Source organism: Cygnus olor, chromosome 17 (assembly GCF_009769625.2).
Source record: "Cygnus olor isolate bCygOlo1 chromosome 17, bCygOlo1.pri.v2, whole genome shotgun sequence".
In the NCBI taxonomy this organism is placed as follows: Eukaryota; Metazoa; Chordata; class Aves; order Anseriformes; family Anatidae; genus Cygnus; species Cygnus olor.
Genome location: NC_049185.1, coordinates 6,132,415 through 6,148,807, shown reverse-complemented (window position 1 = coordinate 6,148,807; position 16,393 = coordinate 6,132,415). Strand labels below are relative to the sequence as shown.

Sequence of the window (16,393 nt, the reverse complement as noted above, 5' to 3'; positions counted from 1 at the left end):
CTCTCATTGCAACTAGGAGTCTGTTTTTATTGACAAACCCATCACAATGACTGTATGATAATGTACTAACTAAGGGCACATTTACACAGGGTCACTGATTCAGACCAAGGTAAGTTACAAATCTGAGCAGAAGAGCTGTTCCCAGTTAACTTCATCCTAATGAAGAGGTGATTGGGAATAAGGAATAGCTGTTCTGGAATAATCCCTTTTTAAGACAAACCCTTACTCTTTCTATAATTGTATTCTAGGAAGCTATTCTGTACTGAATCAGCATGGGATAGAGTGCCTAGAAGACGTTCAGACCAAGCACAGCTAGCGGTGAGTGGGGCAATATGCGCTGGGATGCCCTATTGCAACTATTACGAGTGAGCAGAAGAATAGCAAAATGGGTTGCCTGTGCATCTTTCTAGACGGCAATTGAGTATTGTAACAAAATCACTGTGCAAAGGCCTCTCACTTAGCAGGGATAAATATTAGCTACCTGTCACTGTCTCAGCATTAACCCCACGTTATGGACAGAAAACATGTTTCAGCTCGTAACTGATCACAACTGCATTAAACTTTGGGGTGTGGAAAGGACTTGTATGCTTTTTTCCTTGTGTATATTTACAGTTTTATGTGGGGAGCAATCAATTTATCAAACCTGTCTGATTATTCAATAGTGGGGAAAGACAGTTGTTCAGAAGAAAACTATTGTTTCTAAGAGGGACAGAAAATAATATTAGATTTAAAAAATGCAGTTTTTTTAAGGAGAACCTATACCAACAAACTAATTGAAAAAAAAAAAAAAACAAGAAAAAAAAAACAATAACTTATAATGCCAAAGAAAATTTTCTTTTAACACAAAATTTTGTGCTTGACCTTGCTAAGGAGGATGAGCTGGAATAGAGATGGTGCTCTTGTACTTTAATGCATTGTAGTTGTGATATAGTTGCTGTTAATTCATAATTCTCTTTTGGACTTCTGGAATTTGTCCCTTCCCATAAAATGGAAGGTGGCAGGCTGGAGTGGAGAAGCTCCAACTGCAGCCCTTTGGATGGTAATCCACCCTGACTTTCTTAAGCCTCCTACTTAAACCATTATCTTAATGAATCACCACTGCTGCTATCTTCAGTGCTACACAGGAACATGCAAATTTTAAACAGCCTGGGGGGAAGACCTTTTTGTCTGTAAAGTGCTCTGATACTTGCATTTAGATGTTGCCATGATAGGTACCTTGGATACTACTTTCTGCCTAACTCCATGGATAGATCATGGGCTCTGTGTGTCACCAGTGCATGCTGCTAGGCGGCTCTCAGGGCTTGCCTCTGAGAGGAGATGGATGGGATTCTGCCACTGACTGTAAGAAGCAGCTTTAGCTCTGGCAGATGAAGCCAGATCGCTGTGCAGGTTTGTCATTTATTTAACTGCCCGTTGGCTATCCTTTTGTTTAGTTGCAAGATGATGAATAGTTAAGGGACTGGGGATGGGGGTCCTTCATCAGCTCTGCAGCTGCCATTGTAACTTTGAGGCAAGTTTCTCCACCTCTATACTCAACTTTTTTTTCCAGCACAAATAAATATGCCATGCAAATGTTCATATACCAACTAAATTTTCTCCCAGATAGATGAAGGAGGGAAGGAAATTTGATACAGCAGGAAAATTACCAGCTTGCAAGAAAATCTTAAGAACATTTCTTTGAAGAAAAACTGAGCATAGCAAAGCCACTGCAAAATATCTCCAAGACTTTCATCGTTGTGTTGTCCAAATGTTTTACTTGAAGAGTCAGCTTGGCTAGGCATTGAGCTTTCCCTCTGCCAGCTCCTCTAGATGACCACTTGAGAAATGCTTACTTGTAGACAATGGGTATGGAAAGGGAGCAAAATGTACAGCTGCTTCAGATGGCAAATCCTTATGGCTATTTTCAATATACATTGAAAGACTTGATTTGTTTATCCATGAAACTAAGAACTGGGGAAGCCATTTTATGCAAATGTCCTGGATGGTAAGAAGCATTCATCTCAAATTGCAAACTAAATTCACCCATGGTCCTCTTTTTGTGGCTTAGAAGAGCCCATTCCCTTCCAGCAGTAATAGTTCTGCTTCTGGAACAATGACACCAGGTGAACAGAGATTCTAGAGTCTTTACTGGAAGAGGACCCTATTAACAGAACTCACATGCATTTTCTGCAATAACATGATGAATTGTCAAGTCCTGCTGGGAGAGTCACACCCACAAGAGGCCAGAACATCTATCTCCAGGAGGGCATCCTCATTCTTCTCAGCCAAATCTTCTCCAAAACCAGTTGAGCTGGAACTAGATGTTTTTCAGCTATGAAGAAATGTGTTTTCTTGGCTCATGCTAAAGCTAAATAACATGTCCTTAATCAGTTACCAAAGAATGGGGATGTGAGCAAACTGCACATAGTGACTTTTGCAGATGAAAGCCTGGACAGAAGTCCAAGATGAGGCAGGAGATGTTTCCTTACCTGTTTGTGCACACCTTCCTAGATAGCAGCAAGTAACTAGTCCTGTGACTCAAACTTCGGAAAATCCCTACAAAGAGTAGAAAGTTCAGAAAAAATACCAGAAGTGATGTGTGTGTCTGCGTGTGTATAAACACATGTATGTCTTTCAAAAGAGAGAGAACTGAGGTGACTAACATTTGAGCCCGAGTGCGAAACTTAAATGCAACTTTATCTCATTCCAGCCTTGGAAAGCAGTGGTGATGGGTGTGGGCTGGTCTCTGGCTGACTTTCTGAATTGCGTCTGTCAGAGATCCAGCAAGGGATTTGCTGGAATTTCTCATCCCATTGAGTAAAAGTGATGCTCTGTCCCACATTAGTTTCCTTCAGAAGCAGAAGGAAAGGGACTCTTCTCCCCAGTACTTAACACGCCCAATGTTATTTTTGCAGGCACTGTATGCAAAACATTCAGAAAATGAGATACCCAGAAGGAAAGTTTAGATCTCAATTTATTCAACTGGCTGACAATACTCACCTAGCTTCCGCATGCTATCTGACGCTTCTGGGCACTAGCAGAATTCTATCCATGTGCAAAGGTTGTCATTTCAACCATTTACTCATTCAGATTGAGAGGTTTCTAACTATGGAAGTAAAGTGTGTTTCTGCTATTATTTTGTTAAAGTGTCTTGAGCGATCTTTGTTAACTGCATGTTCACAGCAGTCTGTGTTTGCTCAAATTACCTGCTCAGTTTTCTGATCAGCTATGCTGAGATACAGTGTTCCTGCTCATAACTTTGTTTTGTGTTACCTTTCTCATGGTCCATTACAATGCTTCCCAGAAATTCTGAAGCTGGGGTCATACGAACTGTTCTGATGTTTCTCCCAGCATTCACAAATTTGGCAGGATTTGAGCTGCTACTAAGAAGCATGGAGAAATCGCAGCTGAGCACGGTGACTGACAGAGCTGTCGTGAACAAGTGATGCATGTGGCATTACACGAGATTTTGATCTGCAAGCATATCTATCATTAATTTTAAGGGCTTTAGGAACCATGTAGAAGAGAGGGGAGATAAGCCAAGCAATTAAATGGAGCAGCTATATTTGGTGAAGCATGCCTCTTGGGATTAGCGGCGACTCATGAGGCAGTGTAGTGAGCTGTGTGCATTATGGTGCCAAGTCCGACTGATCCTTGCAGGACACTAATTGATATGGGAACACCTGGGAAACTTCTTAAAACTGGGGCGTTTGCTGGGATGAGCTTATGGAAGTTTCCTGGGTTGGTCAGTATAGATTTTAGTGTACCCATGCTTCTTCCTGCCTGCCGGGGAGAACCACGTACTTTCTGCTTCTCTGGCTTGTGGGACTTCCTCCTGGGTGTGCAGGTGAAAGAAGAAACTGTGAGCTTTGAGGATCTGCAAACTGACATGCTCGTGGAAAAAGGGGAGAGCGGCAGGGATTTGAAAGCTGTGAGTTTCATAAGAGACGAGTCATACTGGAAGAAATGGCTCTTTCTTGGGAGCAAGGAAACGAACAGAGGAGTGGGAGATGGAAGAGAAGGGACCGCAGGTACCGCTCTGACCAGCGTGAGGGTGTTTGTGGCTTGTGCTGCTGCTGTGCTTTGACTCAGAGCACACTGCTCTGCTCCAGCTCTAAGCCCAGGGTAGCTGCAGTACCGAGCACTCTGCAGGCCAGGAAATGGGGGAGGGAGGGAGTGTCATTTCGGTGTTTTAGTAGATATTTGACAGTACGGGAGGAACTTACATTGTGAGCTAAGTATACATCGATGAAACAACCTGCAAATTTGCACCAAAGGTGAGCTTAAATTAGGAAGAAAAAAAATAAGTTTTAGCATTTTTTGTTACTATTTGTTTTTAAGCAAGGTAAAGAAGGCAAGGTTTGTTGGAAGGTCTTATATAAAGCCAACTAACATAGCAGCAAAATCAGTTACGGACTTGGGTTCAGAAGCTTTTTCTGGGTCTAAATGGGGAAAAAAATAACACACATGTAGATCATGTTTCATGTTTTAGCCTGTGGTGACAGAATGAGCTGTCCTTTTGTGCTGTCCTTTCCCGGGGTCCTGGGACCACCTGATGACTACCTGAGTCCCCAGGAGAGCGCCAAGCAACCACCCTGTGTGCAGCCTTGGTCTCCTGCTGGGATGAATCCAGCAGTTCACAGGTAGGCAGAATGCCAGCATGTGTGGAGGGGCGGTGGTGGCAATTGTAAAAATCCACCTCTGCATAGTAATTTAATTCTTTAAGACAAAGAAGGCATAACACGAGCTGAAGGAAGTTAGTAAGCACCTCAGCTGTGGTCTCTCTGCAGATGATGACAAGGTTCTTCCCTCATGGTTCTGGAATGCCATTCTCCTCTCTCTTCATGCTGGAACAGTATTTTACAAATTACTTCTGCCTACTTTAAGCCCCACGTATTAAAAAAAGAAACAAAACAAACCTTAACCACAAAAAAATCCTTATTTTTACTAGCTTGAATTGGGTAAAAAGTTTACAGATCTGTGGTGGCACTTGTTTGGAGATGAAAATGTTCACTCGCCATCCCAGCAGGCTGTTTTAGAGCGCTCTCTGAAGCGAGTCCCCAAAATCTTCTTACAGAGAGGCCATGGGCCAGCTGGGAGGAAACACTGCACTCCCTGAGTGATCAACAAACTCTCTGGATGTTTACCCAAGCTGGTAAACCAAACAGAAACCATCAGTATGCTGCTGTGTAAATTCGTGGTGTGTCAGTGCCCTAAACACTATGCAGTTCTGACTGCCACCTCTCCAAGGCAGTGGTGGACCAGGGACAGTCCGGAGATCATCAAAGACGGGTCTCAAGTCAGTCAACAGGATTTCTCTTCTCACCATAGAAAGGAGATGACTTATTACAGAAATTGCAGCTGTTCTGTGCTGTCATGAACGGGGAGGGGAAGGGGAGGAGGGAGGGATTCTTCACAGTTCTTGTGTTGTCTTAACTAAACTGAATCAAATCAGGCAAAGACGGCACACACTGTCAAGCAGCAGTTACCACGTGAAACACATTGCCAAAGGGTGTTATGGATAGTAAAAGTCTAAACAGATGCAAAAATCGATGAAGGGCAGATAAGTTCTTATTAAAAGTGATGGCCTGGATGCAACCTCGGGATCAGAAAATCTTTAACAATTGCAGAGGGTATAAGAAGGGAAAAGGCTGCCTGTACTCTACCCTATTTCACTGCCTCTTTTTTTTCCCACTGTTCTGGCTACTCCTGAAGAACAGATAGAAAGCTAGACCTTTGCTCTATTGTAATATGGCTATTTTTATAGTTCAAAAGTAGAAGGGAAACTAGCTACAGTGCAGTGCAGGGAACTGGTTTTGTCTTGCAGCCTACAAGTACTGCATAGCACACTGAAATAAAGAGAATTAGGAGCCAAATGCCTCCTTAATACCTTAAAAATCTGTTATGAAATGCTTCTGTAGCCTGCTTACTTCATTAAAACTCTGACTTAGCAAAAAGCTGACCGTCTTAATGAAGCAGTGAGTCACTACTATGTTTCTAGTTATTTTTCCCACCTCTGTGTTTCCTGCTAGGCAGTCAGCTTGCCTGATAATGCACCTAACGAGCTGGCTTAGGCATTTGAGCTCAAGTAGTAGTGACACCTTGGGCTGGAAGCTGAGGATGCTTTGGGAGCACAGCAGGGAGAGCAGCAGCAGCAAGCTGAGCAGGAGATACTAAAATCTCTTGCATACGTATAAAAGCAGGAGAGTCTAATACAGAGCAGGGCGTCTAGTTGTGACTGCAGTGGCAACAGTCAGTTGGTATTTGGGAGGTGAAAAAATCAGTTTTACATTTTGCTAGACGACCATACTGTAATACAGCAGTGCCTCCTGGCAGGGAAACCAATGTAATGTAAAGCAATTCAGCGTGGTAGAGCAGTTGGAGCGCTGTCAGAAGCTGAGTAGCTTGGAATGCTTCCACGTGAACCTGGGAGCAAGCGAGCTCACTGCAGCATGGCATTCCCCGGCCGAGGAGGAGTACGGACTGCAGCACGGGCGTCAACAGCACATCTTACACACAGCACAGGCCAGCTCTGTGGAGGAGGGCACTAGGAGGCTTTTCAAGGCAAAATAGTGAGAGTTTCTCTCTCCTCTTGGACTTTGTCTCTTCTTGGACGTTTGGTGGTTTCTTTTCCATGTTATGGAGCCCTTCTGAGTTTGCATGCCAGGCACCCCTGGGGCAAATGAGTTTGTACCTGTCAGCTGTCATTGCCTGCCACACCCGAGTACTCAAGGGCACAGGGTTGCCAAAGGTTTAGCAAAAAGCGAGGACTCCACAATACAGGCTGCAGGAAAGCTGTTGTGTCTGACCTGACTGGACAAACAAGGAAGTAATGACTTTTTAAAAAAAAAACAGTTTATATTTCCAGAGGGCTTTGGAACATGGCATTGGCTTTTATTCCAATTTTTAGTTGTTGGATAAACTTAGCAAACTTACTTGTGGTTTTTAAGCCTCCCCCTTTTCCCTGTCCCCAGCATTCTCTTTCCCTTCAAATCCTCTGCCCGACTCCATGTATTGCTACTATAAACTGCTCTGGACGATGGGTCTGGCTTCTTACTTGGAGCCTCTGGATGCTATTAACAAGTAATTGCTGGGGAAGCTTGTTTAAACATCAAAACAGAACATTATTTTTTAAATTGCCCTTTGAGGTGGCAGAAATGCTACTGAAAGATTACTTTCCTTTAATACTGGATAAGGGACTTTATTAACTAAGGGAAGTGGCATTCTCACTAGGGTATGTCGAAGAAGGGACATGCAGCTGTACTCCCTCTGCTTGCCCCTAGCTCCATACCAGCAAACCAAACGATGTTTAGACAGAGGAGCAAGGAAGTTTTATGATTCTACCTCTTCAACACGTCAGGATTTTTTCAAAACTCTGTAAAAACTCAACAATTCATTCTCCATGCTTGCTCCTTAGCCACCACTGAAATCCAGCAGTACTGGTCAATTACCCTTGGAGATTCTCTTGGTTGCCAAGCTCCACATAGGAGGACTGTCCAGCAAGACATAGACCAGGGCACTCTGTCTAATACATGCTTCTCCTGCTGTAATCACACCAGCCGGATTACTGCTAACCTGTGGTCATGGATGAGCTCCACCATTCAGAAACGGGGCTCGCTACATGCATGCTGCATCTCTCAGGGTTAGGAGTGCTGTCAGATCGGCTGAAGCACAAGAAGTCTCGTTCAAGCTGTGACTGAGGTGTGCTCCGTTCATGGCACTGAGTCACTGGGAGCCTACCAGTAGCCCCTGGCTGATCAGGTGAAGCCTGCATTTCTTTCACATACTGAAAGCTGTTAGCAAAGACTTCCTCATGAGATCAGTGTCTTCTGACTTCAGGAACAAGTGGTTCACTTTGCTTTGACATTTATGCAGTTGCAGGGACACAGTAAATGTATTGACTTTTTAATCTGGTTTTGCCGAGGCATTTCTTTTCATTTCAGTCTACTTAATGCAGTAAAGGATTTCATTCAAAGCTGAGAAACCAATGAAAGCTTAAGAAAACTGGGATGCTTGTTTTCCTTTTCTAAGTTGGTGAATAAGGACTAGGTATAATGGGAGGCAAATATCAGCTAGCTCTACATTTTGAAGGACAAGGAAATAAGAATTCAGTTTTACATCATCAGCTACAGCTCACTTCTCCTTAATAAATCAGTTTGTTTTAAATGTTAAACATGTTCTGACTTAAATGTTTAGTATGCCTGATAAGGAAATGAGGTCAGAAAATTCTCAATGGTTGGTTATTTTTTGAGTTTTCAGGCCGTATAATTCAAATGAAAAAAAATAAAATGTCTAATAAATGTCATTGGCTGTTTATTAAAATAATAAAAAAGAGGAAAAATGTCAGTTGGATAAATACCTGTAAAATAAAATAAAGTTTCAACTGGAGATAGTGCATTCTTCCAGTTAGCAAAAAAATAATACCAAATTGAGAGCAGGCTACATTTAGATGTAAATCAAAATGGCTTAGCAGTTACCAGCCACTGATCATCCTTTACAGAAATAACATGACTGTAAATGTAAAACAAGATTAGAATTGGTAGCTTTAAATGACTTTGTTTTCAATCTACCCTTCCCTCACCATTGGACACTATTTGAAAAAAGGAATAAGTAAAAGCACCTTAACTGCTGGCATGGCATTGCCACGGCTTTTCCTGTATCTGCTGCGATGTGACAGATAAAGGAACTCTCTCTATGTGTTCATGGAGTAAGTCAATAACCTTACACTCTGGTCCCCTTCTTCTCCCCTTCCTCTTTCTCTCATCTCCACTACCACCCCCAAATATCAAAATGGGCAACTGGATTTTAAATTTGTCATGTGTACATACTTCTCAAGGTGTGTGAGCTGCCTCTGGAGATAAGTGCATCTGGCCTCCTGTTTTCCTGTCTTCTCTATGTTTGATGCAAACTTCAAGAGAGCCCTAGAGAGGTTTTTCTTATTTTACTACTGGTCACATGTTTGGTACAGTAACTTCTGAAAATTAAAATTAATTATGACCTTAGAGGCAGACAGTCCAATGGTGAAATAGCTTGTAATTTATTTGAACTCTGAAATTCTGCTGGTTAAAACTGTGTAAAACTTTCCAATAATTTGTTTATATATTTCAAGAAAAAACACCTTAATTATTAGTCTGGTTCCTCAATAAAAAAGGATAGCTATCTGGTTAATCATTGCTATGCACTAGATCACTAATTTTCTTCTTAATGAGTGGGATTTTTGCCATTTTCCCCTGTAAAACTTCTTCAATTATATAATGCCAGCATTTGGTTTAAAGGGATGCTGTCTAGGATTTTCTGCCCCAAGACAGGCATGTCATGAAATAGCTGTAGGTTGGTGAAGAACCTCTCTTGGATTAAACGCTTGCAAGTACTGACAAGAGTGGGAGTTGAGCATTTGGATGGAGGCCTGTACAGAGGCTCATGGACAGCTCTGTTCGCAGCTACTCCTACCTGAAGTGAGCTATTTTGTTGCCCTCTCACCAAGAAATTCAAACTTCCTGAGCCTTTAGAGAAACTGAGTGCTGCTGCCTCCCCATGGGAACACAGCATTACCTGGCTGTATGTAGAGCTTGCTGATAAGAAAGCCTGGTTTTCTCAAAGTTTGAATTTTTATCTGTAGAAAAATGATGTGAATGATTGCACTCCTGTTCAAAATGTGGGGAATTTCTTTAATGGTTTCTTAATTATTTGCTTCTGCATTAGATGCATCATTAAAAATGAATGTTTCTCAATACATCTTGTATACTGCACAGATATAAAATACAGCTGGGCCTCCATTTGTCTGCTGGGGACACAGACCTACCCTTGTGATTTGGTTTCAAGTTGCTTGAGAAAGACATGGTAGCGTATATTCTAAGATCTCATGACAGATGTGAAGAGTTAAGTGCTCTTACCAGGCTGGCTGCTAACTGGGCAGGAAGTCAGTAACACTGCGATCGCCAAAGTAGAAATAAAAATGTAAAGATGTTAAATCTTGGCTATGGGAAACTGCTCAACATTTAAACTCCTCTTGTCTGAGAACATGGGGTGGCATTTGTAACAGATGCTTGTCTGGTAATCAAAGCCCCGGTGTAATAAATAGTTGGTTTAAGAGTAAGAGTTCACCTGGCAGTTAATGTTGCTTTTTAGAGCTATGGACTTGAGACCTCCTGAAAATGAGAAATGGCAGTAGTAAGAACTGTACATGTTTCTAGGGGTAGATGGATTTGGGGGTTTTGGGGTTCTGCTTATTTGTCTAAGAATGAAGTATCATGGCATGGCCTTATTCTGGGATTCATTTGACCAGGGATGGCCAGTGGGCTGAAGAGATGACTGGGACGTAGAGTATGTGAGAATTTCTCTTTGCTTCCAACCTGTGCTGGACTGATGAGTTGGGTACACTGAACCCTCTGTGTCACCCAGCCCTCGAGGCATTCTGGTGGCCTGAAAAAGTTCTACCTACGCCACTTCTGAGGAACGTTTAGTTTGGCACTGCCTCCACCGCTGCCAGCTGTTCGCACGGCCTGGGGCCATTTATCGTAGGGATGAGCAGACAAACCTGATGTGTGCTCAAACCTGGAAATCTGAATTAATTAACCAGTGGAATAATTTATGGATGCGGTAGATTCCTCATAAATTAGACTTTTCATTAAGATCGGTGCGTGCACTCTCACTCGTGCACTCTCTCCTATAAGCTGCTGTCTGAATATAAGAATCCCCTGCTGGAAAACGAAGGAAGAATAAGGCAGGAGGGTCCTACAAGGCTCTGCAGTCCTCCGCCTCCAAGCCCATGACTGCTGGTCAGCAGCTTCTTGCCTCCATCAGTGCTCAGTCTCCTTGTCAAGTACTGCATGATGCCCTTCATGAGATGGGTGGCATGGGAGCAGTTCTTCATGCTGAATACTTCTGTGTTGCAACACAGAGCTATAGCAAAACCAAGTAGCTCTTCTCTTTTTGTTATCTGTGCCAAGCATAAAGACGTGATACAGAAACTGCCGTTAATGCATTTGCTGCCCCCAGAATTTTCTTGTTGGCTTTTGCAGCCACCTACGCCAGCAAGGCCTAGTGACGAATTAGGCTGAAATTGCCAAGGGGTGTCTCTTCCTGCACTGACTTGAAGAGATGTGTGAGGTTCACTCTCCTTTGTCCTTCCTTCATCCTGTGCTAGCCATATCTGTCTTGTGCCCCGTCAGCATTTTCTGCTTAGGAATGGCTGAGTGGACTTTGCTTTGTTAGCCATGCATCTTTTTTTAGTTAAAGGAGATCTCCAGAGTGTCTGTTTGGCATAAATCAGTTGAGAATTTGCTGGTAGTAAGTGCAGAGAAGGGAAAAAAGAGAATTCTTGGAGCCCTCTGCTCACCGTCACTTGGCAGTGCCTTGTCATTGCTCTTGGAGGAGTCTCTTGCTCATTCCCGAATTGATCCAGCCCCTTGAGCACAAATGCTGTGAAGCTGCAGGCCCAGGGTCGCTGTCTGTCTCCGGAAAGTCACATGGCGATGGCCCTGTGTGGTATGGAGAGCGGCTCCCCCCGTGCGAGGAGTTACAGGATACCGCTGGGGGTAGCTCCAGCTGGTATGCACTGGTACTAATATAATCCCCCAGGACTGTGTCCATGAGACACAAGTGTGACATGTGAGGTATTTAAGGAGACACACCTGTTCTAGGCACAGGCCCGGGCACTGCATGCTTTGGAAATGGGAGGTTTTGGTGGAGCAGGAAAGACTCCTATTTCATCCACAGGAGGGCTTTCCTTTCTTCTTTATCCCCAGCCTCACGTTATTTTATAATTTCCTAATATCACGCAATCTTGTGGCCTCCTAGCACTGGGCTGTTTCAAAGGCCAGGCTAGCGTTTTGCATTTGAACTTTTTTTACCTTTGTGTGATTCCAGAGTGATTAGTACGCGAGAACAGCTTCTGGACTGAGTGATGGTTTGGGTGTAACTGCTCCCAAGAAAGGGCAGAGAATTCAGAGAATGTCATCTATGTGTGGGGCTGGGTTTTTGAGTCCTTTAGATGATTCAGATTTTATGTTGTGTTTACCTGTATTTTTATTATAAGACCACTGTCCTGCAATTCAGAGCAGTAAAACACATAAGTGATATCAATTTACCAAACTTTGTACAAAAATATGTCATCCCTTTGCTTCGAAACCTTTGAGTGTTTTTCTCTCTCTTCTCCCCTACTGCCCCCCATCCCCAAAACTGTGAATGGCTACTTTCCACGGAGAAGAAAAAGCCAGCAAATGCAAAATAAATCTCATGGTTGTGTACTATAAAGAAATTAAATGGCTTAGATTTTTATCTCTCTTTTTAAAGTTAATTTGACATTTATTTGGCAGAAGTTTTTCGTCACTGAAAAGGGGATGTATTAAGGTGGAGAAAAAAAAGTTGCAGAGTTTGCCATATGACTTGATTCTATCTGTTGTTTTGGGGTTTTTTGGTCTTTCAAGTAGAATGGAATTTTTCTATCAAACTTCTTTTCATGTGCTTTTTTTTTTTGGATGTCAGTATGGAATCTCCTAGTTTGCCTTGGTTCCACACTGTATGACACTTCTCTTTATGGATTCCTGCTCTTGGTGGTGTTATAACTGCTTGTTGGTGTGGGACAGCTTCTAGGATTGGGGCCAAGATTTCTCCTGTACCTGATTGTTGTGTGAAAATAGTAGCGACTGAATGGTCTTTTCCTCTCATCCTTTTTAATAGAATTTGCCAATGAATATCTAATATTTAGTTGTTTTTAGAACTAATAATGGCTGGCAGAAATACAAGAGAGATGGTGAGAGGTACGTTTTATTTCAGGACTTGGTTAGTTTTGGCTGTTAGGTATTGAGGTGGGAGGTGGTTATTATCCCCTTCTATAAAAGCTCTGAATTCTGAGCAAGGTGGTGGAATAACCAGACCCTGAGGGGACAACAAATTCTCCTTTTCATATATGAAATGTTGTTGGCAAGGGAGAAGACCCTGGGACTGGAGATTCCTCAGCTCCAGCCTCACCTGGCCCATGGGGCAGTCCCAGAGTGAGCAGGTCACTGACCCTTATGGCACAGGGACATCTGGAATCTTGTTAATCCTCTTCTGAAAGGTGGCTGCAGTGTGGCTAGAGCCTCCCTGGCTGCACGGGTGAGCAGAACTGCTGACCAAAACCCACGGTTCTCTTCAGTCCCTGTATGCTGGCATTCCCAGTTCGGCCAGCCCCAAAGACTCAAGACCGTTTTCTTCCTTGTGGGCAGATACTGGTTTCAGTCTTGTGCAGACACATTTTTGTATGGATTAATGTGAAAATACCTTTGATCGTGACACTGAGAAGCAGAATATCTCGTTGTAAGGGAAGCATTATCCTCGGCTGGGTGTGGTGCCCCCCAGACTTGGCCGAGCTCTGTATCTCTGCACATCACTACATTTTGCTGCACGGACACAGCCTAGGGTACACACGGCCTCACTATCCTTGCTAGCTGGTAATGGTGGGCTCTCTCCCACCCCTGTCCCCACTGGATTCCCACAGAGTTAATCAACTTCCAACCAAAAATTGGAGAAACTTATTCTGTTTTCTCTCTTTTTTTTTGTTTTGTTTTTGGTTCCTTAACTGCGCCCCACTGCAAAATGTCCTTGCTCAGTTGTTTCCAAATGCTAGCATCTCTAGGGAAGGGGTTATAAATTGCTAATTTAAAGCCTGCAACAGGATAATTAACTAACCAGTTTGATGTAAATGGCTTAATGGGGCTTTACTAGCCCCTTTGAACTTAAAGTAGCACTAAAAAGTAAACTGTAAATACCTTCAAGGAAAGTACTGGCATGCTTGAATGTGGGGCTGCTTCGTTTTAAGGAGCAAGCCTGTTCAACTTGCCAGGAATCTGGTGTCCTGTGTGACAGCAGACATGTCAAGGGGGTGAGGGGACCGACCAGGCACCACTTTGGGAAGGCTCTGCAACTGCTCTAGTTCTTCAGGAAGTGCATAAACTCTGATATATCAGGCTTTCAAACCTGCTCTGCCTGCTTTGGAAAATGTAAATCACAACCTCAGTTTAAATGCAACTGTAATGAATTTCATCAGGATTGAAGAAAAAAAAAAACCCTGAGGGGGAGGCAGCTACTAGAGTCCACCCTAATTTTCCTGGAGTTGTATTTGCATTAAGGTCTTTTGGCAAGTCCAGGCAGAAATGCGTACTACATTTTGTTTCAGAAGACCTTGTTACCCACTAAATCTGCTGAGACAACGTACTGCAGCCCTGCAGCAGCTTTCAGTTTCTGATGCATCTTGGGGACTTTTGGGAGAACCTCTAAATGTTCATCCTTGCTAGGCTGCTACAAAATACCAAGGGGGGAAGCCAGCAAATATTAAGCATCTAGAAATAAAGATTATTATAAAGGAGAAGCATCTCTCATTGCTAGGCATTGATCTTGCTTCTGACTGGAGTGTCAGAGAGGAGAACTTCAGGCCCAAAGCAGGCAGAAGTATTCGCCTCTGTTCTTCTCTTTGGTGGGAGAGAAGCTCCTCCTGGTCCAGAGTGCTGCTCTGATCCATCTTTTCATTGCACATGCACCATGCAGTGCCAGCAAAAATTGTCACCACCTTCCTTGTCTTCATTTTTCCTCTGTCTCCCCACCATATTCCACCCCTTGCCAGCAGCCTTCCTGGACAGGGGAGGATGTTTTGGAGTTTGAAGCACGATCCTCAATTAGTTTTGTGACCTCTGACATACGGGATTTGGCTTTACAGCCAGTTTTGCTGATGAGTGTTCCTGGTCTGTGCTTTCCTGCCTGCTCAGCTGCGCTACAGTGGAAGACCGTGGGGTATATGGCTGAGCCAGAGCAGGCTCAATGCAGGACAAGGGCAAGACCTAACCTTTTCAGTGGCATCCTTGATTTGGATGGGCTAAAACAGTGCCTCATCATTTATAGTTAGGGATTTATTTTTTTTTTCCTGAGCTGCAAAATGAGGAAATAATGTATCTGTCTTTGCCACTGGCAATGTTAATGCTAGCTTTAAAAAAACAAAGGTGAAAGTAGGGTGGGCAATGATACAGGAGTGCTACATCTTATCCTAAAAAGTTTGCCTGACACAGGATTCAGCTCTGTGCTCTGATTCTGCAGGGGTCAATGGGCCTGTTACATGCAAAGACCAAAATGCTCTGCTGTCCTTTGGAGGAAGAGGTGTGACATGGCACGTCTTTGCCCCTACACGCTGCCTGAAGCCGTGGCACTACCTGCGTGCTGCGTGTGGGTGGGAGCAGTGCGGGATTAATGCGGGGTTGGTTGTGTTAGCAGGGATCTGACAGCAGAGCGTGCCCAGCTGCCTGTGCTAGGCTGTAGCTGTTAATCCTTCGCTTTTATGAGCACTAACCTAGATCACATATTTAAAAAAAAAAAAATTAAAAATGCATGTGCTACTGGAGAGAGAGACTTGCAAGCAGGAGAGCCCTGTACACACGCAGTGCTGACGGCTGGAGACTCCCTAAAGAAACGCCAGAACACCTTAGCATGCCAGCACTGATATCTTGGCATCTGACTGGGAAATGCAAATCCTCAATCTTAATCCATCATTCCCACACGCTGACTTGTATCCAAGGGGAGCTTCTGTGAAGCTTGTTATTCCCATATAACTTCAGCTATTTCTTTACTTCCCAGCACCACCCCACCATGTGTCCAACTGAGCGTGGTGTCTTCCAGGCCTTTTATGGCAGATCTTTTGGATTTGTTTCTCTCCTGGGAAGGCAAAAGGGCATTTAGTGAGCATGTGTGGCAGGAGGAGCAAACCCTGTGTTTGGAGTGGGGGGTGTTATCATGAAGCTTTTCTAATTTTTACCTCCCTGACAAACTGTTCTTTAGATTTTTAGATTCCTTGGTCAGTCCTTTAAATAATATGATCAATTAAAAATAAATGAACAAAAAAGCTTTTTCAGATGAGGAAAATAAAAATTCAGTTAAAGAAAAAGTGGATTGTAATAATCACCCTGTCTTTCAAATGAGAGACAGTCTGAGTTGGGGATTCTTTCTGAAGTTCTGGTGTGCTTACACAGCTTCTGATAACCATATTTTTGTCTCTTATGATGGAAGTTTTATACAAATAGTAAAAGAATACATATAGGGAGAAAAAAAGCTAGGAAGCCTAAGAATTTTTACTGCACCTTTGCTACCTTCATCCCATTGCAAGACCCAAACTCATCAGCTATTTTGGGGCATCTCAGTAAATTTCAGCACATTTTTTAGGCCTGTCTGGAGCTTGAAGGGGAAGAAGTAGTATTTTCAAGATGGCAAAGCAGAAATTATTTTCTCAGCAGTTTCATTATTTGTTATGAACAATTGCCTTTAAAAATAAAACAAAACCAAACACAATCAACTCCCTTCCAATACACCTTTTGTTTCAAAACTCACCAAAGCCGACACCCCTATTTGATATGTTGGTTCAAGAGTAACAGGGAAAATGTGAGCAGTAAAC

At 43.1% G+C, this 16,393-nt stretch overlaps 1 protein-coding gene and 1 long non-coding RNA gene across 25 annotated transcripts in view; one reads left to right on the top strand and one right to left on the bottom strand.

Moving 5' to 3' along the window:
- The window catches only part of LOC121079725, a 194,761-nt gene that overhangs the window by 59,309 nt on the left and 119,059 nt on the right, over positions 1-16,393 (bottom strand). The window lies entirely within an intron of this gene.
- Positions 1-16,393, top strand: part of HIC2 (HIC ZBTB transcriptional repressor 2) — a 74,581-nt gene that overhangs the window by 41,314 nt on the left and 16,874 nt on the right. For 9 of the 22 annotated variants that reach the window (XM_040577349.1, XM_040577346.1, XM_040577332.1 and 6 more), the window contains one exon: positions 249-318. The exons of 11 other annotated variants lie outside the window; for them this stretch is intronic. The gene's annotated coding sequence lies outside the window, so the exon portion shown is untranslated. Of the gene's footprint in view, positions 1-248; positions 319-4,471; positions 4,623-16,393 lie in introns of all 22 variants that reach the window. 2 more of the 22 variants (XM_040577343.1, XM_040577334.1) reach the window with 1 other exon arrangement.